Below are 12,050 nucleotides of genomic sequence, written 5' to 3' on the forward strand. Positions count from 1 at the left end.
TGTACAGTACATTAATAGTTGATAGTTTGTCTTAAACTTGAGTCTGATGTTAATTAGCCAGCGTTAGCAAACTTTAGCCAAATAAGTTTGTTTTTCCGGAGTTTTCTCTAAATAGCGGCTCACTTTTTATCAACTTTATGCAACGAAAAGTATTATTTTTGTTGTGATATCATTTACATTAGTGTGTTTTAGCCTCTGATAATGTCCCGCACATACAAGTTAATATCTGGGGGAAAAAAAGGTAAGGATTTACAGTTAGTACTTTTTTTGTAATGCTTAATTAGCTCGGTAGTTAATTAATACTGCCATATCCTAAAATATCTACCTAAATGGCAATTTTTAAGATTAAAATCGCTATTTCAGTAATTTATCTTAACGCTAGCTAATCCCAGTAGATCAAGCTAATACACCTGGCTAATAATGCGACCATAGCAGTTAAGCTAGTTTTGGTGAAAAATAAAGTGTGAACTACAGTCTTAAATCTTATTTTGTGACATTTTGCCAGTAGGATTTATAACGGTTTTGGGGAAAGTAGTCTATTTTAGCGGTGAAAATTCACTTACTTACTTAACATTAGTTACAGGGGCTAAGTTGGTGGTCTTATTTAGTAAAGTGGTAATAGTAATTATACATATTTTGTTTCTCTTTAACGTTTTAGACCTAAACCAGCAGGATATGTATTATTTATGTGCTTTTATCAAATTGTAATGGCGTCATAACTTATTAACGTTTATCTTAAAGTAAATTCACTGTCCATAATGTGTTACCTTTTCACCTGTCACTTCACTGTTAAATCAATATTATGAACATTAGCCTGCTTTAGTTGAATGTTTTTGGGGATGTTGGAAGTCGTCAGCTTAAAGTTGTGAAACCAACACTGATGGATGAACTAAATCTGTTTACCCAAGAGACGACAAAAAGTCCCAGAGTTCCTTAATGTGGAGCCAAACCAATAAAACGCAGGTGATTTTTATGTTTGTTCATTTATATTGATTTGCACAATGCGGGAAATCGCGTTTTACCGGTTATGGATAACTAATCTGTTCCATGATGTAAACAAGAAAATAACTCGGATATAGATAATGAAACTAAAAACGTATTTCAAATGTAAGATAACAGTTAAAATTATGATCCAGGGAAACTTCACAGAGCTACAAAATGCGCCGTTTATTAGTGGATGTAATGTGACGTTTGGAATATATTTCGATTACTCGTTGATTTGTCATTGTTGAGGATGGGATTTGGATGAAATTGGTAAATACGAAGGTTATCCATCGTGGTAAGTTTCGGAAGGGAGTGTCCATTCCTGTGTTGTCTTGCGTCGTGGACTTTAGAGACCAGTGTCCTCAAAAAGGTTGCGCGTTTTGGGGGCGAAATCGTGGCAACAACCGTGGCCTTTGGATGAAAGATGGTGAATATAAAACTTTTATTCAATAAATCGGGCCATGTCCTTCCTGTTTTTGGTATTATCACTGCAAAATGCCGACGTTTCCAGCTGAAATTGGACGTAGAGGGTGCACCTTTGCGCAGAGACTAGTTTAATACAGAGAGGCTCCTCTGGGTGCACAAAGACAGCGACTCGCAGAGGAACTTGTTCAGAGTGGACCGGGGACGCTGGGAGGCGAAATAAACAATCTCCGGACTCGTCGGAGCCACGACCACACGGTTTACCCCCTCGAACACAGCATTCAAACACCCATCTAGGATATACAAGGTAGGAATTTGTTTTTAATGCGTTTAAGTGGGGCTGGATGGCTGCGGAGCGGGTTAAACCTCCTTCGCTTTGGCTTCCCGAGCATGGTTGTTTTTGCAGAAAATGGCGTCATCGCCCTCTTGTTTCTGCCTGGCCGCGGTGGGGAAAGGAATAGTTTCAGAGTCTCGTATCGGCCTTTACGTGAAGCTTTTGGCTTATCAGAGGTGAAATCAGCAACGACAATGTGTATTAGTCAATATTAAACCGTCAGTATGTAATATGGTGTGTGATTTCGCTCGGTAGAAGGACGCGCAAAGATGGAAGGGTCACCGGTCCTGTGCGCCAAGCTGCTTCTTGGAAATAGTGGCACGGAGCCGCAAAACGCAGCGTTTTACATTCATTGTAACGCCATCCTCTGGGGCTCCAGCCTAATCCAAATGACCGAGGATGGTTTAGTGTTATTACCAGGGTGGTGATGGATGTATTTATAGGACTGCTGCACCTTGTCTTTGTGTGTATTTTATTCGGGTTAGCTCGTTTTTACGCCGCACTCCCCTGCCATGCTGCAATCGTTTTGAGGGGCCTCTCTTTTACGACATGAAAGGTGCATTTTGTACTTGGCTTTTTCTTTGATCAACTTAAGCTGGGCCTTTGTTGTTCAAAATAGTGGCGTTTTTAGGCTGACAATATAACCGTGTAAAAAGAGATTTTCGGGGATAATGGGGGCGATGCAAATCGTGCCATGAGAACGGCAACTGCCCTGCGCTCTGGTTCGCTGGTTGCCAGATGAAGACAGCTTGAATAAGATAGAAATAAAAAGTCTTTTAGACGAACCACATAGTTTGCACAAAACTAGGGAAGTCCGGCGCTGCGCAATGATTGTGCTGCTGCTTTGCGCAGAGCACAGTGGCAGCTGCTGTAACCGCCGTCACCGTGTCGCCGCGATATTTTTTGTGTGTGTTGGCCAACCTTTTGTAAATAGTTGGGGACTCTTGGATAAAAGAGCACAATAGTATTCATGCGGGCCCTTTATGGCCTGTGAATGCGGTCCTAAGTCCCACTCCGGCTGTCCTGTCTTTCCCCGTCAGCTACGTGCATGCGTCCTAGCACTGGCCACCACACATCCACCATAGCGAGGCCACTCGCTTTCCCATGTATACGCTCTGCTGGGTTCCTCCTGTGACCAAAACTCACAGACTGATCGTGCGCTTGGTGTTTTGATACAGGCCATCACGATCAAATCGAAACATCCACAAAACATCAACTATGGAAGCTGCACATCGCTGGCTCCGTGCACATTTTTATTAAGTTTCCTGAGTTATGCAACCGCATCCCCGTTGAGCGAACTGCTCATCCGCCTTTATTTACTCGTCACCCACCATCGGATTGATATTTCTAGGTGTAATGTCTATGAATTGGAACAGTCCCAGTGGCGATGACACTGAATTAGGAAGATATGTCATTTGCAAATCACCCAGTGCCATTTGCGTCACAGCCCGCGGCCTCGCACGCCCATGGGGGGCGATGGAGTTGCAAATGGAGACTGTGTGTGTGTGCTGACGCTGCCCCAGCTGAAAGGGAACCAATAGACACGGACCCGGGCGGCAACAATCGCCGTGCGCCTCCACTCTCCACTGCTTCGACTGAGGATTTGGTATCAACACGGAAGATCTCGCAGTTTATTTCGGATAGTTGGGTTTCCATCGCCTTGCCTGGGATGCGTAAGTGGATGCGTACACATACTGGTTAAGCCAGCTTTAGGGCTCGACAGGCCAGCGGAGAGTTGTACATCCGTCCGGTCCTCCCCTCATGGTGCTCGGTGCATGTGGCTATTGTGGAGTCGCTCATGTGTGGATAAACGTCTCCGCACCGTGATTATGTGACTGCAAACGCGTTATTAGCAGCGGAGGGAACATGGAAGGAGAAATGAATCACACACTCGCGTCGTTTTTGTCACATCCACAGCGCGCCACGCGTTTCTGGTTTGGAGACGAACAGGGCGTTTATCCACGTTTTATTTGTTGCTGTTGCGCTTTTGGGCGCTGCGCATGGTTTCATCCACCGGAGCCAAGAGAACTTGTTCACAGGGCAAAAGTCCGACAATTCTCAAACGAGCAAGTGCGGAATCAGTGAGAAGTGAAATGATTTATAGGCACAGGGTGTTGGAAAAGATGGAATTTATATTTAGGTACTTATCGGATGACACGCATATGCACTTAACACTTTATTGATATTATTTAGTAGGTATGGTGCACTGAAATCCGAAAGTAAGATTTAGTCTCCTAGAGGACCTAACGTGACGAAACGTATTTTATAACTGAAATTTAGATTTGTGCCATATTTTGACCTATAATTCAGTCTTGTCTGAAGCTATTATATCATATAAACGCGCTAAACTTAGACTGTACTCATGAACATACTCTACTTTCCAGTAGAAGTACTCCTTCTGTGCTGTTAAACAGGCTCCTAATAGACACAGGTAGTATTACAGCTTCTGTTACAGGAACAGTGTCAAACATATCAAGGTAAATACATTTGTACCTGCATCTTAAAACATGTTCTCCAATCCCCTAAAGGCCTGAGTCAGGCAACCCTGCTGCTACTGACTATTTTTATCTGAGATAATTTAAGTTTCACAAATTACTGCACAGCTTGGTGCAACTTTGAACCTGCATGTGGTGGATATTTTAACAAGTGATAGGTTGAATCAAAGTTTGTCCTATATTGCACACAGACCCTTTGTTAGTGAAAGTCTAGGGCAAGTATTTGTTGCACTGCACATGTGTAGTAAAGTGATGGTGTCATGTGAAATTAGACTATACATCCTTTTAAAACAATATGACTACACGGATGGCTTAATGCAATAGATATGGCCATTGTAACCTTCAGCAAGAATATGAATGGATAACTAGGACATCAGTGTAGATAACAAAATGGGTTATAAGGAACAAAAATAAATTGTCCTGAAGTTCCCCTGCATATGTCAAATAAAAAATGCTGATACTCATTAAAACCAGCATTTCCAATACTCATTACTTGCTTCATATTCAGTATATATTATTTGCATTCAGGGGATCTTCATGTCTTTTGACTGCCTCAGTTGGGCTTTCATTATCTCTTAGGACTTGGGGTTATAGCAAACTGAGATTAGTTATTCCTTATTAGAACAGAAGCCAAGGTCACCTGCCTCTCCTCCCTGATAAAGTTCCCCAGGTGTCAGTGGCTTTACCCCGCATAGCTGCTGACCACAACGGTTTAATGATGTCACTGTATGATTCAGTCACTTTAATGATAGTAATGTCCTGTTCAGTCACTGAGTCAGCTTGTCAGACCAGTGAGCAAGTTAAGTCAGTCAACGGATCTTTACACTTGCCACTCATAGAATCACTAAGTAAGTCAGTAACTCACTCATTCACTGAAAGTCATCTAAAAATCAGTGTTAGACAGTGAACAACCACCTCAACTTGCTTAATTTGTAAATCAGATTTAGTAAGGCCAAAATGTAGCAAGTAAGTACACCTGTATAACCTAAACTGGTGTCTTGCATGAGGAGTGAAGTTGAGCCCAGCTCACACTGTTCACACCATCCAAGGCTCTGACCACTTACAAAAGATTTGCAGACAGTCTGTTACAGGTGACCTGCCAAACAGATCATAAGACAGTGTTTTAATCATTATCGGAATATGTGGTTTGGATAGTGATTTGTAGAGTACAGATTAGAAACAGCTAATTGACTACTGTTTGCTTGATTAAAACACAATTTTAAATTAGAGATAGTTTACTACTTTTGCTGGTTTTGGCAGAGTTCATCCTTTATGAAGAATTTAGACCTGCCCACCTCCACCTCTAGACAAAACTGATTGGTGGAGACACCAATCAGAGCATTACAATCATTGAATCTCTCTCATTTGTAAAACCAGTTGCACCATTTAGATGATGTGATCATGTTGTATTTTTTTCTGAATTAGAAAAAATATTTTCCTGTGCTAAGAAAGGAGGAGTCCATGCTTTTTTTTTTAAAACAGATGCCAAAGAGTTAACCACACTGTCTCTTTTTTTCTTCTGGACTTCCAACAAATGTTGCTGTCTTTCTAAACTGTAGGGTGGAAATTTTTGCAAACGCAGTAACTTTGAACTGTAATCCCTGATTTTGAAGAGGTGTTTGTAATAGTAAAATTGGTCATGTTAGTTCAACAAGAGAGCTGTCATTTACTTCAATCATTTAAATATTAGGATGTCTAGAATGCGCTGCTTGTGAAAAGCTTATGCTAGTTATACTCATAGTTTTGGTTAGGGAAAGCACTTGGCTGAATAAAAAGTGAAAGTTTTAGTCATCTCTTTGCTGCATTTGCTATCTTGGTCATGCTTTGCCTATTTCTGAAATGCCTCTCTCAGTATCTGGTTTCATATCGTAAGTTTTAGTTTGCCATACCAATGCTACCATGCTGCTACTGAAGTTGGATTGTTTATGTGTGTCCTATTGTGGTGGAAAAAGTTGTTCTGAATGGGCAAATTACTCCATTTGAAAAAGCTGTATACTGGACTGTATGGAAGTGTTGATTTAGCATGGACCCATATCATGAAAAGTATTTTGATGTTATCATATGATGCTCAGAAATAGCACCAGGATGAAGTATGAGTACACAATCGTTATGATTCATTCGAAAGAGGCAGATTCTTCAAGATAGATCATGATATAAGATTACCTTTCCCTTATCAAAGGGATGTTTTCTTCAGTTGTTTTTTTAGTTCATAGGATTTGGGTTTGTTTTTCTGCTGTGACAGTTCATGTTCCCGTTGACATAGTACCACATATGATCCTTCAATTCTATGTTTACATATGATTTAAAGGGCTTGATTTTAAAGCTCACAAACTGCGCTTCAATAACTGGCCTGAAAATGCCCATTATGCATTTCCCATGGCTATATATTTATTTAAATCTGGGGCTGTGTTCCTTCTCCACACACTGCTACTGCTTCTCTTTACATTGCTTTAATGTGCCTGCAGGATTTCACAATTAAGCAGAATTCCTTTCATACCTGGAAGATCAAATAGCAGTTATACCCAGATCCAGTTGTGTTTGTACCAACAATTCTGCCTCCAGGTGTGTTTTTACCATATTTATTTGATGACCGCTATTGTGGTTAATCAAGTGCAACTTAATGTAAACTTTACAACAGGGATATGTGTCAGTCAGATAAATATTATTGTCCTGGGGACTTTCTGACATATTGTTATTTGCATGTATACTGTATGCTTTTTTTTTTTTTTTTACTTTTTTTTTTACTTTTTTTCATGTCTTCATTGCAATGAGACATGTTGAGAAGGACTTGACACTACAGTGGCAGAGTTTCTCTAACTGTCCTGCGCTTAAGACCAACTAATGTTTGTTGAACACATTCCTCTTATCTTTTTGTTAAATAGGCCAGTTTACCATTTTGTAGCTATTGTCATTCACATGCTGGTCAATGTCAGGAAGCCTGTCTCTCATAGCTGTGATTAGTTTTTGTCAGAAACCTGTGATCTGTAATCCTGGAAGTGATGAGACACCTGATTGATTGTCCCGAGTGTTAAAATGTCAGTACTTATAAATGGTACCACATCAAGATACTTTTTGTGATTTTGAAAGAATTTTTTTTAATTGATTTCAGGTATTGAAGCAGGTCACTATTGCTATGTTCAGACTGCATGCAAATGTGGCCCAAATCAGATTTTTTTTTTGCCTATATGTGACCTGTATCTGATCTGTTAAAGACAGTTTGAACATAGGGGTGTGCAATATGACAATATTAGACTGCGAAGGATTAGAACATATCAACAGTCCGACAAAGCAGAGCGATCATGGGGGGGGGGTGCACAGTATATGGGGTTATACACGTTACCCGTACAATGAGTACGCACAGTGAAAGTGAAATCTAATATGGCAGGGCAAATCTATCATAACTTAAGACTTGCCCCCCACAATCAGGCGTAGTTGACTCTGTGGATGTTCATGCACATTGACCTGTTTTAAATGTGAAATTGGTACACTCGACTATGAAACCTCAAACATCTGTGGACAGTGTGCATGGAGTCCGTGCCGCTCACAGTACGCACACTGTACATCCCAAACAGTATGAGAGCCAAACTGAACTAGAAGACCAGCCACACTGCAGCCAGAGGCGACATATGAGGTTAAACAAAAGCAAACAACTTTAACGCAAGCATTTAGTAAAGGCGTTCTATGAGAAGAGGAGCAAGTACGCTCCACATTGATACTTTTTTGGAGTGCCTGGATTATTATTATTCTCATTTTGGGCTTCTTTCTCCATCCAAGACCACCCAATACACTGATTAGCTACCAGTTGAAAAACCAGAGCTACCATCCACCCGTTCTGTATTATTTGAAACAGGCATTTCTTCATTGATATTTTGTTCTGTATTTTTTATTTTTTTGCTTCTCATGCTTATTGAAAGCTACTTCAGAAACCAAGTGCAGTTTAGTTTTTATGTTGCAAGAGTGCACTTAATCAGAATGTTGTTGTTTACATTTTAGTATGTTTATGTTCTTGGCACATGTTGGCAGAATTGCACAAACTAAATTAAAAATGTTATGGAAGGTTCTTTGGGCTAAATTGTCTGTTTTGTTGTTTTCTTTTAGGGTTATGTTTTACCATAGGGAAATTGTTTGGTTGGACTGTTCAGAAACTTGCAAATTAGCCTCAAAGATCACTGTAAAGAATTGTGATAAAATCAAGATTGTGATTTTTTTTTTTCTTTTAATCATGATATAGCAAAAATATCTCTGTCTATCTATATATCGCCCACCCCTATTTGAACAGCACAAATCTGATTTTTTTTCCAATCCGACCCAGGCCACCTTCATATGTGGTCCTAAATCCGACACTTATCTGATATTTTTCAGTGCGACTTCAGTCTGAACGGCCAGGTCGCATTTATCCAACCTTTACATAATTGAAATGTGACAAACGTCACAATTTTGCATCCCAGGTGTGTTACTTCTGTAAACACAGTGTGTGCCTGCACGGTCACGTATTCTGTCAGGGCCTCTTTTTCACATGCGGGTCACTTCAGGGTCGCATTCAGTTTATACTCAAAACCGATAGAAGTTGTATTTAATGTGTAATATGAACGAGCACACAAAAAAATTGTATCTCACCAAAAAATCCAAATTGTGCATTAAGACCTGCCGTCTTAACATAGCCCATGTCTCTGCATTGTTAAAATAAGTGTTCCAATTAAATAAATTTGACTTAATGAGATAAAGGTCTAAAACTGGCTGTCCATTTAACAGCAGCACTATGTGACATATGGCATCAGTGTTGGTTGAATGCAGTTTCTCACACTGTCGCAGTTGTTTATGAAAACATATTTGTAACATGCACTTCTAAAGTGATGAAAATAATTGAAGATACTTTTTTTAATTAAGCAAATTTTCATCTAACTAGAGTGAGAAGCTGATGAAAGGAAAATAGCCCAGAGACAAGTTCAGAAGAATGTGCTTATCTCTGTTAGTAGACAGTGCTGTATTTCCATGCTCTGCTGTGCTCAGGTTGTATCAGTTGTATATGTGTGGCAGCAGTCAACATCATGTCGGTGAGTATGGAGTCACTCCATTAGGAGGAAGCCTTGACAGACCACTGCTGCACAGCCTTATGGGAAAGCACTGGAGACTCCAGTTGACTTTAGAACCACACAGTCATGCATACCTTTACATGAATAAACATAAAGTGTGCACATTCTTATAAGGGAAATTGAGAGGTATGTTTTTCCTCATGGTAGACAGCTAAGGAAGCTGAGGCGTCACTATCATGGAAGAGCAGGTTTTGCTCTTCTGACATGATTTTTGTCTCTGAAAGGGCAAGTGAGGATTTGTCATCTAAATAAGAGATATCCCCAAATGGGAAATGCTTTGATAAATTGATTGCTAGCTGGTACACAATTCACTGGGGATTATAAACAAAGATGGAGCTTATATTTGTATATGAAAGATGTGGGCCTCAGAGCAGATATGATCAAGTGTATTTGCGGAATTTTGAACAATGTATGTTGGTGTAATTTGTAACAGGTGACTAACAAGCACTAGGCCGAACTGTTGCTGAAAATGATGAGTTGAGAAAAAAAGTTGAAACTTTGCATTTATAAATTGGAATTACTGTCTTGTGGAAGGCATTGGGAAGGTTCAGTTACATGGTTGTTTACATGTTTGTTGTGTACATGTTTGTTCAGTCTTGTAGGCTAATAGTGTATATCAGAGGAGAAAATAACTTTTCCAGCTCCAATTCTTAAACAGTTCACAGAATTGCCTTATTTAGTGTTGTTTCCTTGAAATGCTTTCATTCTGTGAGATTTCATCCTTTCTTTTTGAATAGATTCAAACTGTTCATATTTTCTCTGCAGTATTAGCCGTTGTTCAGTGCTACCTGCATCATTAGTTTATCAAATCCTGTGCTGAGGATGGAAATGCCATTTGCAAATTAATTTTTTATTGATCATTTGACACATGTTTTTCAGTTTGTGTAGTGATGAGTATTGTTCTGTCATATATATATATATATATATATATATATATATATATATATATATATATATATATTTTTTTTTTTTTTTTTTTTTTTTTTTTTTTTTTTTTTTTACCTCATATCTTTTTCAGTGCCCCTTATGCTGTTCTGCTCATTTATTTTAAACAGTTATTAGTAAAATGCTTAAAACAGCTGTAATCATTGGTTTCATTAGAGTTAGGGTAAGGGCTGCAACTAACGATTATTTTCATTATTATACAATATATTATACAATATGCCATTAGTTTACATTAGTGATTTATTTGTTTATTCTATTAAAAAATTAACCTCGCAGTCTTGAAGTGTACAAGATGGTGTCTGTGTTTGTCACAAACCAGCGATCCAAAATCTCAATATTTCTGTGAGAATTCCTTATTTTGCTTGAAAAATAACATCATGGCTAATTGATCAATATACTTGTACATGTATTTTTTTTTCTGGATGACTGATTTCCTTAATCAGCTATTGCAGCTCCAATTTGTATTACGATTATTTTTGATATTACTATGATAATTTTGGCATTTAGTCTGTTAGAATTCCCTGTGAAATGTGCCCCCAAAAAGTTCTTAAATCAACATTAAAGGCATCAAATAATAAGAGGTGAGTAATGATTGGACAAAGGGGATGTCAGCCATGCTAAAATCACCTTGAGCCCAGAGCAACTTCACTCATTACCTGAGTCTGAACAGAAGTCACCTACTTCATAACTGTGTCTGTCTGTTGCCATGGAAACGAGAGAATCCCTCTAGCTGTATTTGTGTGTGTGACAGGCTGGTTGTTTGTTTAAAGTCTTGTAATAAATATACCTTAACACATGAGGCAGGTCAAGAATAGTGTTAGTAGCAAAATAACTGATCCATATACATTTTTGCATTTAGCATGAAAGTGTGGCGGGGTGCGTCCCAGCATGGATTAGATGAAATACTGGGAAACACTCCTATCGGGTCATCAGGGGCCACAGAGCTAACAGACTAACACATATAGACTGTCAGTTTTACTCAGTCTCACAATCACAGCTAAGGCCTCTTCACCTCTCAGTTTGATGTGTTCAGATGGTAGAGAGGGAATCAAAAACAATAACAAAAGAACATGCAGACAACAGACGGATGCCCCCGTTGCCTGTTCTGAGTGCTACACCAACTACAATAATTTTGCAATCTTTTATGAACATTAATAAGACTTCAGTAGTTGTAGTCAGTCTTGGTGGTCAAAGTCCTAATTTCCATTCATCCATCCATTTTCTGAACTGATTAGTTTTCATGAGGGTCGGGGTGGTGTCAGAGCCTATCCAAGCTACCTGTGGGTGAAGGCAAGGTACACCCTGGACATGTCACCGGTTCATCACAGGGCTTACATACAAACACGAACAACCATAGACTCTCACATTATTCCTAATTTCCTTTGTTAATTTTCTCTCTTGATTAAAAATAGAACCTTTTAGGTACAGCATACATTTATAATTGTCCTTAATTTTCCTTAAAACATGATTTAAGAAAATCTAATAGTACTTTTAGAAATTAATTTCCCCCTAATTACTGCTAAATTTCAACACAGCTTAGAAACTGTGCAAGGATGAAGTAGCCAAATCATTTAGCACCTGTAGAATCTGTCCTATTTTTCACTTTACATATGGGTGTGGGGCTCTGTGCATCAGAATAAAAGCTCCTGCTGAAGTCTGTGTAGTATATAGGCAGAATAACACCAGATCAAAGCAATGTTTCTGTCCCACACAGTGGACTGGTATTCATTTCTCAGTGACTGATGTTCGTTTATCGACACCATTTTCACTGAGGCT

The 12,050-nt window shown here is 39.2% G+C and overlaps 1 protein-coding gene across 4 annotated transcripts in view; it reads left to right on the forward strand.

Moving 5' to 3' along the window:
* The first annotated feature begins 1,584 nt into the window (after nucleotides 1-1,584).
* znf800b (zinc finger protein 800b) overlaps nucleotides 1,585-12,050 on the forward strand; it is a 32,272-nt gene continuing 21,806 nt past the window's right edge. For all 4 annotated transcript variants that reach the window (XM_030150525.1, XM_030150526.1, XM_030150527.1 and 1 more), the window contains exon 1: nucleotides 1,585-1,714. The gene's annotated coding sequence lies outside the window, so the exon portion shown is untranslated. The remainder of the gene's footprint in view (nucleotides 1,715-12,050) is intronic.

Source organism: Sphaeramia orbicularis, chromosome 12 (assembly GCF_902148855.1).
Source record: "Sphaeramia orbicularis chromosome 12, fSphaOr1.1, whole genome shotgun sequence".
Lineage (NCBI taxonomy): Eukaryota > Metazoa > Chordata > Actinopteri > Kurtiformes > Apogonidae > Sphaeramia > Sphaeramia orbicularis.